This window comes from Macaca fascicularis, chromosome 5 (genome assembly GCF_037993035.2).
Source record: "Macaca fascicularis isolate 582-1 chromosome 5, T2T-MFA8v1.1".
Lineage (NCBI taxonomy): Eukaryota > Metazoa > Chordata > Mammalia > Primates > Cercopithecidae > Macaca > Macaca fascicularis.
In genome coordinates this window covers 43,129,173-43,148,979 of record NC_088379.1, presented here as the reverse complement: position 1 = coordinate 43,148,979, position 19,807 = coordinate 43,129,173, and the positions used below count along the sequence as shown (strand labels likewise).

The 19,807-nt window shown below is 37.1% G+C and overlaps 1 long non-coding RNA gene across 1 annotated transcript in view; it reads right to left on the bottom strand.

Annotated features, from left to right (window-relative positions):
- Nucleotides 1-4,584: 4,584 nt before the first annotated feature.
- LOC135970788 (uncharacterized) overlaps nucleotides 4,585-19,807 on the bottom strand; it is a 95,980-nt gene continuing 80,757 nt past the window's right edge. Inside the window, exon 3 of the long non-coding RNA XR_010586640.1 lies at nucleotides 4,585-6,772. This is a non-coding gene — a long non-coding RNA (uncharacterized lncRNA). The remainder of the gene's footprint in view (nucleotides 6,773-19,807) is intronic.

Below are 19,807 nucleotides of genomic sequence, written 5' to 3'. Positions count from 1 at the left end.
TTTTCTTTCTTTCTTCTTTTCTTTCTTATTCTTTTTTTTGAATCTTATTCTTTTTTTGAGTCTCTAACTCAACTTCTCCTTAACTAGATCCCCAAAATACGAGTGGGCTCCCTAATACACCCATCAAGGAGAGAAAATATTAGAAAAAAGAGCTCTTAATGAATAGTGACTAAAAAAAATTACTATTTCAAATGACACAGAACCGATGATATAGATATTTTTATGGGTTCCGTCCCAAAACCTTGGAAGAGACTTCTTCCAGAAAAAGACCTAAGGTTTATATTTTATTAAGCCTTAATAAAGCCACCCCACAGGCAAGCAGTGCACCAGTAGAAAAAGAGAAAGTTTAGCATCTTTCTTCCCTGCCTCCTCTCTCCTCTGGGTTATGATTTCTGGCAGTGGCTGTTATGATTTGCCTGTATCTTCACCCAGATCTCATCTTGAATTGTAGTTCCCATAATCCCCATGCGATGTGGGAGGGACCTGGTGGGAGATAATTTAATCATGGGGGTGGTTACCCTCATGCTGTTTTCATGATGGTGAGTGAGTGAGTTCTCACAAGACTTGATGGTTTTATAAGGGGCAAATCCCTTTTGCTCTCGTTCTTCTCTCTCTTGCTGCCATGTGAAGAAGGACATGTTTGCTTCATCCTCCATCATGATTGTAAGTTTCCCGAGGCTTCCCGAGCTATGCTGAACCATGAGTCAATTATACCTCTTTCCCTTATAAATTACCCAGTCTTGGGTATGTCTTTATTAGCAGCATGAGAATGGACTAATACACTTCCTATTGATTTTGTTAGGTGTCTCCTTTTCTATGTCTCTCATTCTCACTGGAGAGAGACATTGTATATTTTGTTCCATCCCTGAAAGGGCATGTGTTGGCAGTGGCTGTGGTTGTCCACCTCACAGTGCCTATAGGACAGCCTTTCTCCTAAAGGTGCATAGCCATCGCTCCATTAACAACTTTCTTTATGTGTCCCATCAGACACACATTGGATAATAACTTCCTGCTTTTGCCAATTTCTGAGTACCTCAACATCCCTTCTTCATTATTTTTATTTTGTTAACAACTCAAAGAGGAGTCTATTCACTAAGGTATGTTAACTAACCTGAATTTGATCCACTTTCCAGAATTCAGCAACCTCCTGGCTAATACAGGCAAGTTATCTCCTAAAGCATCAATTTCTTTGCATGTAAAATGGACAACATAAGATCTATTTTACGGATGTTTTATAACGATAAAATAAGACAACACATAAAAAATATATACCACTATTTAATTTGTACCATTTGACTTTTTTTTCTTTCAGAATAAACAAACAATAAAATGAATTTATTCAAGCACGCAGAGGCAGAAGACCCCAATGACCCAGTGAAATCTGATGTCAACTACATAGTGCTGGCCCGGCGCGGTGGCTCAAGCCTGTAATCCCAGCACTTTGGGAGGCCGAGGCGGGTGGATCACGAGGTCAGGAGATCGAGACTATCCTGGCTAACATGGTGAAACCCCGTCTCTACTAAAAATACAAAAAACTAGCCGGGCGTGGTGGCGGGCGCCTGTAGTCCCAGCTACTTGGGAGGCTGAGGCGGGAGAATGGCGTGAACCCGGGAGGCGGAGCTTGCAGTGAGCCCAGATCACGCCACTGCACTCCAGCCTGGGAGACACAGCGAGACTCCATCTCAAAAAAAAAAAAAAAAAAAAAAAAAACTACATAGTGCTTCTCATGCCATAACTTTTTTATTTGACATCAATTACAACAATACAACACATATTAAATCTAAGAAAAACAAAATAAAGAATCAAAATCTTTCAAAGTACAAGCTCCATTTTATATTTTTAGGTATTTGTTTTGTTAACTTTTTTCTTGCATATTTATGGAAAACAATGTGATATTTTCATCTGTGTGTCCATTGCAAAATGATTCAATCACATTAACATATCTATTTCTGTTATCAGATTCAATACATATACAAGTACATTTTAATAAATATAATCATAATAAACATAATGAAGAAGTCAAACAAAGAATTAAAAACAAACTGAACACATTCATTGAAAGTGTTTGCACTGGCAACAGACACGGACTGAACTTTTCCTGTTGAGGACCCATAATAAGCATCTGGCAGATCAGCCTTAGTTCATAACCATACATTGAAAATCACTGTGTTGCAGTAATTAATTCTGTATGTACCACACTCTGGTTGATGACATTTGTAAAGACCAGTTTCTGTGTACATCAGCTACCTCCCCACCATACATTTTATGTCTTTCTTCTTTTTCTTGCTTTTTGTGACTTTGTAATAAATTCCTCCCACCCAAGGACATTCACCCAAGCCCAGATTTCTCCTGGGGAATTATTTATTAGAAGTGGTTTATGCCTTTAATGAATGTCAGGTACTAATAGCAGAATCTGTGCCTAATCAATATTCAAATTACCTGGTGATAAATAGGCTGCCAATATGTGCAACACAGTCTGCTCTCAACACAATCCCTGTATTCTGTATTACATTTTATCTTCAGGCACTAGAACAAGAACCCCTAATATATTGTTGCATGTGTGCAAAACTCAGGTTTCTAAGTCACAGTTAAATTTGGACATTTTCTTGGTCAAAGATAATCTTGAGCATTCTGCATGTGACATAATAAGGAAGAAAATCAATATCCAGTCAAATTTTAGTGTGCATATTTTCCTTCTAAAATATAGGGAAAATGGAAAACTGGAGTTTACCAGTAGGTTTTAGCCTTTTAAAGATCAAGGTTTTTATGTTTAATGAAAAATGTTAGGCTAGGGAGAAGAAAAGGGAAAGATTCTTGAAGGGAAAAAGAGAAGTTTCATTTGAATGCATACAGCAAGTGTTGCCATGGGAACCGTGCTCCAACTGTGAAAAAGAACATTTGTCCTGCCTGTTATTGGGAAGTCCATCATGTGCTGGCAGCTGCAAAAATCCTGCTCTTATTACTGCAAAATTTTAATTTTCCAAAGGGCTTGGGTGTGGATAAATGATTTAAATAGTGATAAGGTCTCCCCAAATAAGCATAACCATTGCCTAAAATTTTGATTCTGATGACATTTTCTATTATTTTCACTAATTACTATTATTTTCTAAGTGTCTCCCATAACTGCTGTGGAGACAAGGAAATGTTTGAGGGTATAGACTCTTTTTATATTTGCTTTTTTCATTGTTATTTGTCTTAAGCCAGCTAAACCATAGATATTATATAAAATGTTATATATATATATATCATTCACATCAAATTCTTCTGAGAACAATATAAAAGATCCATTTTATATTACAAATACAGAGAATTTTGCTATCAGAAATCAATGCAAACAATGCCAACTGGCCAGAAGTTTATTCTTAATCTCCAATCTACAATTGCAAGAAATTTTATGCTTTGGGGAAAAACTATTATGCCCAGCCAATTAAAAAAAAAAAAAAACCTAATGTCTGTTGGAATAATTGTTCCTTGATAGGTGAGAGACGTAATGCTCCATGTGAGCTGCAGTTTGGCATAGTTGAGAATGGAGACTGGTTGAACCAGTTGCCTGAATAAATTTGTGTTCCTCCATTTAGTGGAAGCATGAACTTGGACAAGTTACGTACACCATTTTCTTCTTTACAACAGAGATTATGGTGAAATAATACTTTGTAGGGTTGGTGAGGAGATCAAAATGCTAATATAGTGGTTAGCAAACTATTTCTCTCAAGGATCATATAGTAAATATTTGATGCTTTATAGGACATACAGTCTTTGTGGTAACTAGTCAACTCTGCTGTGGTAGCATGAAAGCAGCGATAGGAAATATGAAAATTAATAGGTGTGGCCAACTTAAAAAGAAACAACGGTATCTACAAAAACAAACAGCAGTGCTGAACTTGGTCTGTGAGATGTAGTTTGCCAACCCCATGAAACACTTGCGATAATGCTTAATTCTGAATAAGTGTCAAATAAGTATTAAATATTATGGGTTACACTGAATTTTTGTGGTTGATTTAAAAACAAAAATGAAAAACAGGGTCTTGTTCTGTTGCCCAGTCTGGAGTTCAGTGGTGTGATCATAGCTCATGGTAATCTCAAACAACTGGCCTCAAGTGATCCCCCTACCTTGGCCCCCCAAGTAGCCAAGACTACAAGCGTATGTCACAATGTCTGGTTAACTTTTTAAAATTGTTTTTGTAGAGATTAGCTCTTGCTATGTTGTCCAGACTGTTCTCAAACTCCTGGCCTCAAGTGATCCTCCCACCTCAACCTCACAAAACACTAGGATTACTGGCATGAGCCACTGCACCAGCCTTTGCTTGATTTTAATTTAAACTGAATAAAGCTCGTTAAAGTTATAAACATATTCTCAAAATTAGGAATTCAATTGAGTCCTAATTCATCCAGAAAGACAATTTAAAGGCATACAAATGACTCAGAGTTTTTAACTCATCTGTGTAATGGCAGACCATAGTACTAAGTAAATATTACTCTGGAGATGCTTCTACTACTAAGAGTAAACTACATAATTCATTTGTTATAAAACATAAGAAATACAAAATTTAAATGGGATGATTAGAATAAGTTGCTCTGTAAAGATTTTTAATGTATCATTTTATTCAAGGAATAATTTAAAGAGCAAGAGTAATGTAAAATTACAATGGAAATATCAATTACATTGAGAGAAAACTAAGACTTTGAAAAAATGATATTTGCTATGAGAGAAAAGTATCATCAAACTGTGATCACAGTTTATTATACAAAATAAGCTTTTTATGTCACTGATAATAGTACTTGTGCTTGCCTTTCATAATCAAAATATGAAAACCACTTGAAATTGTAACTATGAGTGGCAGGTGGTAAAATTTCAAATGCTTATTTCAGTGGTACTAATAATATTTTAGTTTTCGAGTCTCAAGATTTAAAGGACTAGGTTGCCATATTTTTCCTCCAGGAACTGGAGTTATGGACTGCCTTTAATTAAATAATATCCAGGCTGCTGTTTGCCAAAATGATCATGAAATAATCATTCCCTTCTCAAATTATTCAATCCTAAACAGATACAATTCTCTAAGCTTCAGTTGCAAGCTTATCCTTTAAATGTATGACCAAAAAAAGATATAATTTCAAAAGAAAATAAAGATTAGCACATATTATGTATTATTTTTCTTGTCAGTTAACAAAATTTATTGACAGATAAAGACTCCAAAAGACACATCTGTAGTGGAAGATTACATTTTGTTTTCATCTGGAACGTTGTGTCTCTGAATAATTTGATTACAAAGCCCCTAGAAACTGATATTAAAATTGACTTAACTAATCAGGAATACCCAAAAACTTTGGGTGGCTTTGCAAATTTATCTTTTACTTACCCCATGAACACACACTATACAAAGATTTGAAGTTAAGTTCTCTCTGAATTGTTTTTTCAGTCATAACCTACAAATTCTCAGTAATACTCAGCCAGAATGGTCATCATGTTACTCCAGAGGAACAAATTTAGAGCTTACTTCTGAAAATAGAAAAATATACATGTTGATTTTTGACTTCTCAAAATAATTAGTAGGTTCAAAGAGAATGTTCCATATTGTTTAATTATTTGGCTTCTATAAAGTGCAACTGTCTAATACACCAAAAGATGTAGACCACTAAAATATATAAACTTGCATTAGCATTCACATAAATCCTATTTCACTTAGGACAGATCCTGTTTATGCCTGTGTCACTGATACATTTTCTTTTGGCTTTCAAAATTATCCCAGTATGGAAAATAATATACGTAGATGCATTAAACTTTCAAACACCTATTTATTTCTAGATACTGTCAACAAACATTTTAGTACCTACCACATACCAAGCATCTTCCAGGCCCCATGTACATTCTGTTTTAATGAATTTACACAAAATTTTGTTTTAATTATTGAAGAGACCACCGAGGCTTCTACTTCCCCTAGGATATTAACATAGCTATTAGAAGGTATTATTACTGCTCAGAAGTAAATGCCTTGGCTTCTAACACTGAGGGACTTCACTGGTAAACTAAATGGTCTTAACTGAAATTAGAAAATTATACAGAAACAATTGCCACAGTTGATTAGCCTACAGCCCTGGCATCAAAGTCTAGAACAAAATTAAAGATTTCCATCTTTTTTATAACTGTGCCGTTTGAGCTACCAGGCATTACATATTCATACAAAGTTCCAAATGGGGATAAAGAATAGGTTGCCCTTCTAGCATAGAGGCAAATGGAATGAAATTCAATGTTTTAGCCAAGACATGATAAGAGAATAGTTGGTAGTATTTGAAATAATCTTATATGGAAATTGAGGTGCTCAAACTGGAAATAATTCAATAAACATTATCTACCATAAGGCTTTTTATATTACTGATTCCTAAATGAACGTTCATATCCATTTTGAATGTGATATGTACCTCCTCACATATTACTTAATCCTTACAAAAATCTCGACATGTGTATACCAACATGATTCTCATTTTACAGATGAGAAAACAGTTTTACAAACATTGATACATTTATTTTTTTAATAGCAAGAAGCTTTGTGGCTTATAGGAGAGACAGACATAGAAAATACAAATTAAACTATATTTATTCATTATCTTCCACATTAAGATTCTCAGAATTAATTGTTCTCTTAAAGAAATGGTGCAGCATTCTGTAGCTGCTCTCCAATCTTCAGACATTTTATTTTTCCACCCATCATGATGAGATCTAACTTCTTCTGTATATTATTCTTTGGAGTTGGGTTCTGCTAGATGTCAATATAATCTAGAGAGAGACAGAGAGAGAGAGACAGAGAGCAACAGAAACAGAGAAAGAGATCATCATAGTATGATGGTTATTTCTGAATAAAAGCATATGACATCAGTAAAATAACTTAGATCTCTTAGTGGTCGAGCTTAGCCCAGGAATTACAACTACAATATTAAAGAAAAATGGAAGGAGATGCACTTTAAAATTTTTAACTTATTAATACCAATATATTTCACAGTTGAATGTCCTTATAAAAAGACATAAAAGCATCTAATATTCATAACATAGGAAGTATTAATAAAAGATTTGGTGATTTGTCCAGGTAATGGTAAATCAAGTTTGCAACTATTTCACAGAGGGTGAGTGAGAAGCAAAAAGCAGAGGACGCTTTAAAAAGGAAGGAGAGGGAGAAAAGCAAAAGTGAAAAAGTGAGGTCATAAAAGAGAAAAAGAATAAAGGAAAGAAGGAAAAAAGGAAGAAAAAAATAACAAACATTTTTTACATACTTATAGAACTAGATAGAAGTTATAGGCCTCAAGCCATTTAGAACACTTCTTATTTTACTTATCCCTCCTGTTTTATTCTTATTGGCATTTCCTCTAAATAAGGTGTCTGAAAACTGCAGCTCATGAACCAGTTTCTCTTTTTGTAAATAAAGTTATCTTGAAAGAGAGTCATACAGTCATCCCTTTTTGTTTCTGTATTATCTATGACTGTTTTCATGGTACAATGACATATTTTGAGCTGTGATAGATTCAGTATTGCCTACAGCCTAAATATTTATTATCTTGCCCTGTGAGAAAATCTTTGTCAAATCCTTCTTTAAATTTCCTTGAACCATACATATTAAAACAATAAAAATGTATTATCTCAAAGTTTCAGTGGGTCAGGAATCTGTAGGTGGCTGAGCTGGGTGCCTCTGTCTCAAGGTCTTTCAGAAAGACCTTGTTTTTATGAGACTGCAGTAAAGTTGTCAGCCAGGACTTTCATCTTTTCCGAAGTCTCAACTGGGGAAAAATCTGCTTCAATTTCACTCATGTTAGACTCTCTACAAGGCTGCCTTATGACATTACAGCTGCCTTTCCCCAGAACATGCAATTCAAGAAGGAATGTGTGTGTGTGTGTGTGTGTGTGTGTGTGTGTGTGTGTGTGTGTGAGAGAGAGAGAGAGAGAATCCAAGATGGAAGTCATGACCTGTAATATTCTAATCTCAGATAGAACTGGTATCACATAACTTATTGTGTGTTCTATTTGGTAGAAGGCAGTTAATAAATCCAGCCCACACTAAAGGGGAGGGGATTATACAAGAGTGCGTACACTGGGAGGTAGAAATCATTGGGTACTATGGTACTATATTAGAGGCTGTCTACTACATTCTTATCCCTAAAACAAACAATTTTGGATTCATTTCTTCTACTTCAAGAAGATACATTTACAGACTGAGAAAAGTATGGAGGTGGGAGGAGTGGAATTGCCTTGGAAAGCTAAAGTTTTTATAGCAAATGAGCCTGTCTCATATGAAAATTGAAAAAAAAATGACATTTCTATAAGTGCTTTTGTTTTCAGAAGTAGCAGCTGCCTTACTTAGACTTCACCAGAGAGAAAAGAGCTATGGGATAATTTTTTAAAGAGGCTATCAAAGCTTTGACCATGACTTGAGTGACCAGGCATTAATGAGTTCTGAGACCCAAACAGAAATATTTACCATGCCTTTTAAATTCTACTGCTAAACTATAAAAACTCTAGAAGAAAACCTAGGAAATACCATGCTGGATGTTGGCCCCGGCAAAGAATTCAGGATGAAAACTCCAAAAGCAATTGCAACAAAAACAAAAATTGACAAGTGGACCTAATTAAACTTAAGAGGTTCTGCAGAGCAAAATAAACTTACAGAGTAAACAGTTGACCTGTAGAATGGGAAAAATATTTGCAAACTGTGCATCTGACAAAGGTCTAATATTGAGAATCTACAAGGGACTTAAACAAATCAATAAGAAAAAACAAACAATCCCATTAAAAGATGGGCAAAGGACATGAGCAGACACTTCTCAAAATAAGACATACACCTGGCCAACAAGCATATGAAAAAATTCTCAATATTATTAACTATTAGGTAAATGTAAATCAAAACTATGATGAGATATCATCTCACACCAGTCGGAATGGGTATTATTAAAAAGTTAAAAGAATGACATATGCTGATGAGACTGCAGATGAAAAGGAAATGTTTATATACTGTTGGTAAAAATGTAAATTAGTTCAGTCACTGCGGAAAGCAGTCTGGAGATTTTCCAGAGAACTTAATACAATGACTATTTGACTCAGCAATCCCATAAATAGATATATACTGAAAGGAGTACAAATATTTTACCTTAAAGACATATGCATGTGTATGTTCATCACAGCACAATTCATAACAGCAAAGGCCTGAAATCAATCTAGATGCTCATCAGTGGTGGACTGGACAAGAAAAAATGTGGTATATATACACAATAGAATGCTACATAGCCATAAAAAATAATCAGATCAGTTGGGCATGTTGGCTCACACCTCTAATCACAGCACTTTGGGAGGCTGAGGTAGGCAGATCACAAGGAGTTCAAGACCAGCCTGTTCAACATAGAGAAACCCTGTCTCTACTAAAAATACAAAAAATTAGCCAGGCTTGGTGGTGCACGCCTATAATCCCAGCTACTCTGGAGGTTGAGAGAGGAGAATCGAATGAACCTGGGAGGCAGAGGTTGCATTGAGCCAAAATCATGCCAATGCACTCCAGCCAGGGCGACAGTGCAAGACTCTGACTCAAAAATACACAAAAAACCAAAAGAGATCATGTCCTTTGCAACAACGTGCATGGAGTTGGAGGCCATTATCCTAAGGAGTTAACACAGGAACAGAAAACCAAATACCACGTGTTCTCACTTATAAAAGGATACTAAGCACTGAGTACACATGGACACAAAGAAGGGAACAATAGACACTAGGATCTACTTGAGGGTGAAGGATAGGAGGAGAGTGAGAATTGAAAACTACCTAGTGGGTATTAGACCGACTGCTGGGGTGATAAAATATTCTGTACACCAAATCTTTACAGTATGCAATTTATCCATAGGAAAAAAAAATCTGCATATGTACCCCTTGAACCTAAAATAAATATTGGAAAAAGAAAAGTAATAAATAAATAAATAATATTGCTGAAAGTTGGTCACACTTTCTGTTTCCAACACATGTTTTGTGCATACATTTTAACTACTCTATTGTAAACCAGGTGAATTAATCTATTTTTAACTTGAGACATACACTCTTCAACTAATTTAAAGGCCAGTCTTATTATTAAAAGAAATATTCTCTTTAAAAAGTTGCAGATGTTAAAGATGGACCGAGACTCCCCATTGGGGGATTTTTCTACAGCCATTAACTATATTCTTATTCTTCATTTGAAGAAACTGTATTTGTTGTAAGTTTTTTAGCCAGGCTCCATGCCAGAAAGTATTAGCAAGCTTCCCCAAATCTTGTTCCCAAGTTCAAGCTAGGAATTATTACTGCCAAGTCCTGTTTCCAGAGAATCATTAATGTCTTCAGCTATTTAGGCCTAGAGTTAGGTTAATCAAAGCAGTTTGGCCAAAAGAGAAAATAAGTGGAAATTAGGAGAAAAGAACTTGGCAAGGAAAAAAAGAAAAATCAACACCTCTACCAACAATACCACAAACATTGTTCTTTTAAAACCAAAAGGTATCACAAAACTGTCTTTTTAAGTAAAATATTCCCCAAAATGGCATACGATCTACTTACCATCATATCTCCAAAAATAATACCTGTGTGTGAAAATGCCTTTTTTTTTTCTTCTTCAGACAGCAAAACCCTGCCTTTAAGGACAAAGTCAAATATCATCTGCTCTAAGGAATCTTCAGTAATATTATCCTTCATTCTCAAGCTAAGCAGAGTTTAGCACATCATATTTTGTGTCAAAGCTAGTTCCTGTGTTCCCCCATTGAAGCTTTTGGCTGTTTCTCCTCACTTTCCATTCTCTCCTTCACACCTGCTCTTCTAAGAATTAATAATTATTTTTTGAGAATAATGTTTTGAGAATTTAAAATAGGTTATGATGCTGAATACTTAGATTGTATTATTTCAAAATCTTACAATTCAGCAAATACAAATTTATTTAGCCCTTTGTTTTATGAAGAGGAAAGAGCCTTGGGGAGATTAAGAAATGTATACAAGTCAACTCAATCTCAGCCAATCTGAATCAATTAGTTTATGAGCTAAGGCTGTATTAGTGCACCAATATTCACTAAGAACACTCAGCCATTCTATCTCCTTTTTCCAGATGCTAAGTAGTAAGAATTATTTCAAGAGACTTGAAGTTTTAACCACATATGTATCAAAATTAGTTTAAATTAAAATATCATTCATTTCCTTACCAAGTATTTTCAAACTAAGCCTTAAAATCCAGTTTGCAAGGATGGAGCTCTTGTATCCCAGTGTCTTTTACATCCAAGTGTTTGCATCACTTTAAAAGAGTGACTGGCACATTGTAGAAGTTCAGACTTAATTGAATGCATTTATAAAAACAGTCTTTATATACATGCAAATACATTATTTAAAATTACTATTATATATATATTTACCATGATCCCATCTCATCATACATGATATTTAATAGCAACATAAGATTTCAAATAAATGTAAATCATATTTAATTTACTACATTTATTATCATACTATGGTACATTTAGGTTGCATACTTATTTTTTGCTAGTAAAATATCAAAAAATAATATATTTCCATATATATTTCTCTTATCTTTAAGATGCTATTAGAAGTAAAAATACAGATTAAAGGATATATACAATTTAATATACATTACTTCCGATTTAAAGGATATACACAATTTAAGACTTATTACATCCAATTTGCTTTTAAGAAAAACATTTTTACCAGCTTATATTCCTTTTAATGGTTTAACCATCTTAAAAGTGAAATCTCACTGATTTGTTTTATAACTCACCAATAAGTTATGCCCTTCACTGTTGATAAAAATAATGTTTAGACACTATCCCCACTTTTAAAATTAAAGTGTACTGGATAGCTTTCAGTGATATTCCTCTACAGTAATTAAAACAAGGAGGAAGGCAGCTCCCACTCGGACTGACAGAGCAACATGTGGAGACTCACATCGTGAACTTTTGTTCCAAGAACCGCTGCAGGAACATACCAATAAAACTTAAAGCATCCACAGAACCTTTGAAAGAAGTGGCCTGTGGCTGTAAACTCCGAGATAGCTGAAAAACTGTGGGTGCCCAAAGTGTAAGAGAGGGAAAGTCCACCTCTGAACACATCCTCACTAGGGAACCTGAAAATCCAGATCATGGGAGGAAAGGTTGAACCTCACCTAGAGCTGAAATTATTTTAGAGAGCCGAGCAAAATATAAAAATAGAAGAAGCAGCAGGAAGAGCCCTGCAGGCACTCCTAGTCCTCAGAGAAGCAAAGGGAAGTCACTTCTGACTTTCTCTCACAGAGGTCTTTGGGGAGGACAGCCAGTGGAATTGGGAAAGGGTCACAGGGAGAAAGAGACATCCGGGTGAACTTTGTAATAATTTCAAGAGAGCACACATTTCCCTGGGTAGAATCCAGGGAGTGAGAGCAGGAAGTGCAGATAGGAGCACAGAAGTCACAACACACAGGAAGGGGTAAGACCTGAAAGCCTGGCTTGCCTTCTCAGTGGATAGACTTGTGGCATGGGGCAAGATCTCAGCCCTGTGCAGCAGAGGCCTGGATATAAATTTGGCTCTGTTAACTGTTGAGGAAGGATGGCAGGTGTAAGACTGACCTTACCACCTGCATGGAAGCTGGGTGAGGCCTGTCACTGATGCCTTTTCTCCACTCTTTGGGCAACTTGAACAAAGCAGCAGAGCAGCCATAATCCCCCTGGGAACATAACTCTGTTGGCCTAAGAACCACTCCCATTCCCCACAGTAGCTACAGCAAGCCCCATACAAGGAGAGTCTGAGCTCAGACTAAGCCCTGGGTGGGCTTAGCCCTGCCCCCACCTGATGGTTTTCCTCTATCTAACCTGGTAGCTGAAGACAAAAGACATAAACTTTGGGGAGCACTATGACCCTGTCCATCACCTGACAAACCCAAACTCTTATCCAGATGATCTTAGGGCAAACTTGGATCCACCTAGACTACCACAGCTGGTGCTGTCTTGAAAGAGCCACCTCCTAGAGGCCAATCAACTAAAGTCATTACAGCAACTCATAACAGAACAACCCTGCTCCAAGGAAGGAGAAGACAGCAACTAATTTCACTGCCTGTAAAATCCTGTCTAGCCAGAGGCCTGAGTCTGTCTATGTGACAACTTCCCTGCTAGTATAATCAGCATTTGAAGAAATCACACAGTAAACAATACTACATCCAAGGACTCTCACAGAGTAAACTTCACTGCCCTGCTACCTCCACCAGAACAGGTGCTGGTATCCACAGCTGACAGACCTGAAGATGAATCACACTACAGGACTTTTTGCAGACACTCCCCAGTACCAGCCCAGAGCCTGGTAGTTCCACAGGACAGCAAATCCCAGAGGAGTAATAATAATCACTGCAGACTGGCATTCAGGAAGCTTCATCCCTAGGGGTAGGGGGAGAGCACCACATCAAGGGATCACCCCATGGGACAAAAGAATATGAACAGCAGCCCTTAAGTCTCAGACCTTCTATTTGACATGGTCCACCCAAATGAGAAGGAACCAGGAAAACAATTTTGGTAATTGACAAAATAAGTTTCTACTACATTCCCAAAAGATCACACTAGCTCACCAGCAATGGATCCAAACCAAGAGGAAATTTCTAAATTGCAAGGAAAAAAAAAAAATCAGAAGAATTCAAGGTTGCCTTCTGAGATAATAAGCTACTTAAGAAGACACCAGAGAAAGGTGAAACCCAACTTAAAGGAATTTTTATATATGTGTGTGTGTATATATACACATATATATAGATATATATATGATACAGATGAGAAAATCTCCAGAGAAATAGATATCATAACTAAAAAACAATCACAACCTCTGGAAATGAAAGACCCACTTAATGAAATGTGAACTACACTGGAAACTTTCAACAGTAGACTTGAACAAGTAGAAGAAAGAACTTCAGAGCTCAAAAACAAAGCTTTTAAATTAACCCTATCCAACAAAGACAAAGAAAAAAGAAATTAAAAAAATGAACAAAGCCTCCAGGAAGTTTGGGATTATGTTAAACTACTAAACATAAGAATATTTGGTGTTCCTGAGGAAAAAGAGAAATCTAAAAGTTTGGAAAACTTATTTGAGGGAATACTCAAGAAGACTGATGTAGAGGACTACATGCTTGCAAACGAGATGTTCCCGGTAAGTCCTGCTCTTGCAAACAAAACAGGGCATTCCTTCCCTGCAAACAGGGAGGACAAAGGAGCCAGCTGCAAACAGCAGGCCCTGGGGACTGGTTAATGTGTAAACATCTTGAAAAACCAGAAAGTCAGGAAAAGGTCAGAAAAACAACACGTGACTTGTGACTTGGCAACATTCCACAACTGATTGTATAAAATAAAGCAGAGTATGCCGTTCGGGGTGGCCGCCATGTTTGTCTCATCCTGTGTTGTCTTGTGTGTTCATTCCTTTATTTAGGAAACACGTGGACCCCAACATCTGGCACAGCGAGCAGGGTCCGTGGCTCCACAAGAGCAAGGAATCGGAGGGGGAACACCCCGGGCAGGTAAATAAAGAAGAGGGACCCATGGGAAAATTATGGGGAATCCCACCTCTCTGCCTTCTGAATATTTGTGGTTACTCCAGGGACTGTTGATGTCTATAGGAGTAGAAGTAAAAGAAAAGACTTTGAAGCGATTGTTTGCCCATGTTGAACAACATTGTTATTGGTTTCAATATCAAACCAAAGTGCAGTTGAATCAAAAGGAATGGCTATCAGTGGTTAAAGTCCTGTGTCAAGCTCATCAGCAAGGGCAAATGATGCCTCTGACTTTGTGGACTTTGTGTAGTTCTATCACTCAGGCATTAGAGTTACTTAAAACTGACTCAGAGTGTGGCGATACTGCCACTGGAGGTGAGGCATCTGAAGCTTTAGAGAGGAATGATCCTAGAGAGGAATATATTTATGCCCTGGTTGCTGAGGACAAGGAATTGGAAGAAGAGCTAATGCCCCCTTCATCTGAAGGAAACTCTGATTTGCAGCATATTTTAGAGATGCTACAACAGTTGTTAAAATTGCAAGGTGCCGCTGCTCCTGTTTCTCCTATCTCTCTGCCACGAGCCTTCCCTGTTACCTTCCCTTCTGCTCCTTTGGAAAAAGATTTCCCTTTGCCTACACCTCCAACCTCTTTGCCTATGTAAGGTCAGGTTTTCTCTGTGCCTTTTCCTCCTGTAGGAGAAAAGAAGGAATAAAAGGAAAAGGATGATTTTGAGGAATTAGATCTATTCCCAATAACACGGGCTGCTTTCGGCCCCAATGCACAGTTCCCAAACGGTGGCCAGAATGTGACTTTTACAGCCCTACAATTTAAATTTTTGAAAGAAATGAAAGGTGCAACAAAAATTATTAAGACCTTTAAAGGCCAGTGAAGCTAATTTAGATGAGTATATTCGGGCTTGTGCAGGCGTTGGAGGAGCTATTTACAATGCTCAATTGTTCGATGGAGCACTTTCTAAGGCCTTAAAGAGTAATTCTAAACAAGGTGTATGTTTTCAATGCGGGAAACCTGGTCATTTTAAGAAAGAATGCTGGAAAAAACTGGGCTTCCCGACTACTAAAGAGAAAAAGTTACCTGCTGGGGAGTGCAAATGATGTGGAAAAGGTCAACATTGGACAAATGAATGTCGTTCAAAAACTGATAAGAGTGGAAATTTATGGGAAAATGGGAACCGGGGCCCGCAAGCTTGGGCCCCCAACAATTACAATGCAGGCCTACCACAATACCCAGTGAGCGATGGCTTACAACATCAGGGAATGACTTCGAGTCATCCTTAAGGGTATCACCCCCTACCCGTTTCCCAGCTTTATGCTGCAACTAAGCAAAATGCTGCTGCTGACTTAGTTATTACTCAACTTTATACTCTGTCTCCTAATGGAGGAATATATAAGTTAACTACTGAAGTGTGTGGCCCTTTGCCAAAGGGACATGTAGGACTTTTGTTAGGTCGAAGCAGCAGAGCTATATGGGGGTTAATGGTGGTCCCAGGAATTATTGATCCTGATTTTACTGATGAAATCCTTATTATGGTACAAGTCTCACAATTTATGTGCCTAGAGGCAGGGGAACGTATTGCACAATTGCTTTTATTGCCTTTTTTTTCCTTTCCTATCTAGAGATGTGTCTCATCAAGGAGGTTTCGGTAGTACTGGGAAAACTGTTTTCTGGGAAACTTTAGTTTCTGATCAAAAACCTTTATGTTCATTACAAATTAATAGGATACTTTTTGAGGGATTAGTCAACACTGGAGTGGATATATCTATTATATGTTTGGCTCAATGGCCTGATCATTGGAAAAAGAAACAAGTATCGGTTACTCTATCTGGCATAGGTACTGCTTCTGTAGTCTACCAAAGTGTCAAGTTCCTGAGCTGTGTAGGACCTGAAGGACAACAAGGAAAAGTGTTATTTTATATTGTTCCCATTAATATTAACCTTTGGGGCCATGATCTTTTACAACATTTTGGTGCCTTTTTAAGCATTCCTCATATTTCTTCAGCTGCCAAAAATATGATGTTCAAAATGGGCTACAATCCTTTAAATTCTTAGCCACTGTCCACAAGCCTCAAACTTTACAATTGAAGTGGAAAATTACAACTCCTATTTGGGTGGAGCAGTGGCCATTATCTAAAGAAAAACTTAAGGCTTTAAAGAATTTAGTTAAGGAACAATTGGCCAAGGGGCATATTGAACCAAGTACTTCTGCATGGAATTCCCCTGTGTTTATCATTAAAAAGAAAAGTGGAAAAAGACACTTATTAACTGATCTTAGAGCTGTAAATGCTTGTATTCAACCTATGGAGACTTTACAACCTGGGCTTCCTAATCCAGCTCTTATCCCACAAAATTGGAAATTAATAGTTATAGATCTTAAAGATTTTTTTTTTTTTTTTACTATCCCGTTACAACCCCAAGATTGTGAAAAATTTGCCTTTACTGTTCCCGAAAATAATAATGGACAGCCTACTGAAAGATATCAATGGAAAGATCTTCCTCAAGGTATGCTTAATAGTCCTACTTTATGTCAAGAGTTTGTTCATAGAGCCTTAAACCCTGTTAGAAGTCAATTCCCTACTGTGTTAATATACCATTATATGGATGATATTCTATTAGCAACTCCTGACGAAGTCCTACAAGGTCAAGTTTTTCAGGTCTTATAACAACAATTAACTCAATATAGTTTACGTATTTCTTCTGAGAAAATACAGACTCAATTTCCTATTCAATATTTGGGATACCTTTTAGCAGAAAAGCATATTCAGCCACAAAAAGTTCAAATTCAAAGAGACCAACTTTTAACCCTTAATGATTTTCAAAAACTGTTAGGAGACATAAATTGGCTTTGCCCCATCTTAGGCATCCCTACTTACAAATTAAGACATCTTTTTGCTGCTTTGGAAGGAGATTCAGATTTAAATAGTTCTCGTCAATTATCCCCTGTAGCAGAAAAAGAATTGTCATTTGTAGAAAATAGAATTAGTGAAGTTCACCTTGATTATATTGCACCCAATCTTCCACTTTCATTGTGTCTTTTTCATACTCCCCATTCGCCAACGGCTGTTTTACACCAAGATAATAATATTCTGGAGTGGCTGTTTTTGGCTAATAAAGCCATTAAGAAAATTCACTCATATATAGATAAATTGGCTGAATTAATTATCAAAGGAAGACATTGAGCTCGTCAGTTGCTTGGTGTTGACCCTATAAAAATTATTACCTGATTATCTAATCAATACATTGAATCTCTATTGGAAACTCATGAGGGTTGGCGAGTGACTTGCGCTGAGTATACTGGTTCTTTTTCTCAGCATTATCCTAGTAATAAATTATTTGCTTTTCTGCAACAATATTCTTTATTGCCATATAGTCCTATCTCTTACACTCTGGCTAAAGGTCCTACCTTTTTTACTGATGCTTCCAGCAATGGAAAAGCTGGATACTGGACATCAGATAATTCAAAATTTCTCACTACCCATTTGAATCAGTACAACAAGGAGAACTTTTTACCATTCTTATGGTTCTACAAAATTGGCCTCAAACCCCTTGTAATATTGTGAGTAATTCCCAATACGCTGTATATGTAACTAAATATATATCTCAAACTTCTTTACCATTATTTCCTCAAACTCCTTTACAAAAATTATCTTCTTTATTAATTATGGCTCTTACTTCTTGCACTGTCCCCTTTTCATCACTCATATTTGTTCCCATTAGGCGTTGCCAGGACCTTTAACTTTTGGGAATAACCAGATTGATTCCTTACTTATTGAAAGTGTCCAACGGGCTCAGGATGAGCACCAACTACAACATACTAATAGTTTAGGATTACAATGGCGATTTTCTATAACACGCCATCAAGCCCGAGCTATTGTCAGAGCCTGCCCATCTTGTGCTCCTATTATTGCACCTTTTTTAAGTCCAGGTATTAATCCTCAAGGCACTCAACAAAATCACATTTGACAAATGGATGTTACTTATGTTCCTTCCTTTGGTCATTTAAAATATGTTCATTATACAATTGATACCTGTTCACATTTCCAATGGGCTACACCATTGCCTTCTGAAAAGGCTGACTCTGTTATTACTCATTTACTTACTTGCTTTGCAGTTATGGGAGTTCCTGCTGAACTAAAAACTGATAATGCCCCTGCTTATTGCTCTCGTAAATTGGCTGCCTTCCTTTCTTTATACCATATTTGTCATTCCACTGGTATTCCATTTAACATTCAAGGCCAAACAATTATTGAAAGAGCCAATGCTACCTTAAAATTACAACTTTTAAAACAAAAAGGGGGAGATGGGCGAGATTCCCCAAAACATGAAATTCTGAAAGCCCTTTTTACTTTAAATTTTCTCAACCATTGGTGCCAATTACAGCAGTCTGCAGTGGTGAAACATTTTCAACAGCCTTTAGAAAAGCTGCAAAACAGTAATCTGTGGGTGTATTATCCTTCATTACAAGGGCAATATTTAAAATGAAAAGTTTTACAATGGGGCCGAGGCTATGCTCTTGTCCGTACAGGTGCCGGAGATCAGTGGTTTCCATCTCGATGATTGAAACAGTGCCATGGCGAAAAGGAGCCAATCCGAAGAGTTCCTCAAGGAATTTCAGGAGCTGAATCTGAGCGCTCAGAGAACATTCACCTTCGGGACTTGACGTGCAGAGCCCCCGACATGGGGTCAACTGAAAAAGCTTACTCAGAAAGCTGAAGGGGTTGTTCAACAAGCTGGGCAGCCCCAAACCCCACTGACTTTATTCCTGGCTATGCTGGCCATAGTAAATTGCCAGGTAAAGGCTGAAGAATTTACATACTGGGCTTATATTCCTTTTCCACCCTTATATCAAGGTGTGGCCTGGGGAGAGAGAAAAGTCCCAGTACTTACTGATGATACTGCTTGGATGCCATCACCTTTTTTAAACCAGGATCCTGAATTAGACACTGGCACAGTAAATAGTTCATATCAATTTGGGGTTGAAGGGTTACCTATATGTCTTGGGAGTAGTCCACATTATCTGCATCTTTCTCATGAGGCTTGGGCTGTCTGCTATAACCATAGTCATATCTCTGCCTTTACTATGATTATTGTTGCTCAAAGTTTCAAGTATAATCATACTGCATTACTTAATGAAACTCTGCCAACTACATTATCTTTATGCCCCATCCCTGATGTGTCTGGAGGTGTTTCCCAACTAGAGTGGACTAGATGTAGAGATAGTGGGCCGCGACTGTTGTTTGAAGTAAAAGGGAAAGGTCGTAAATACCTTGTTACTGATTGGAGTGTACATGGAGATTTTCAAACT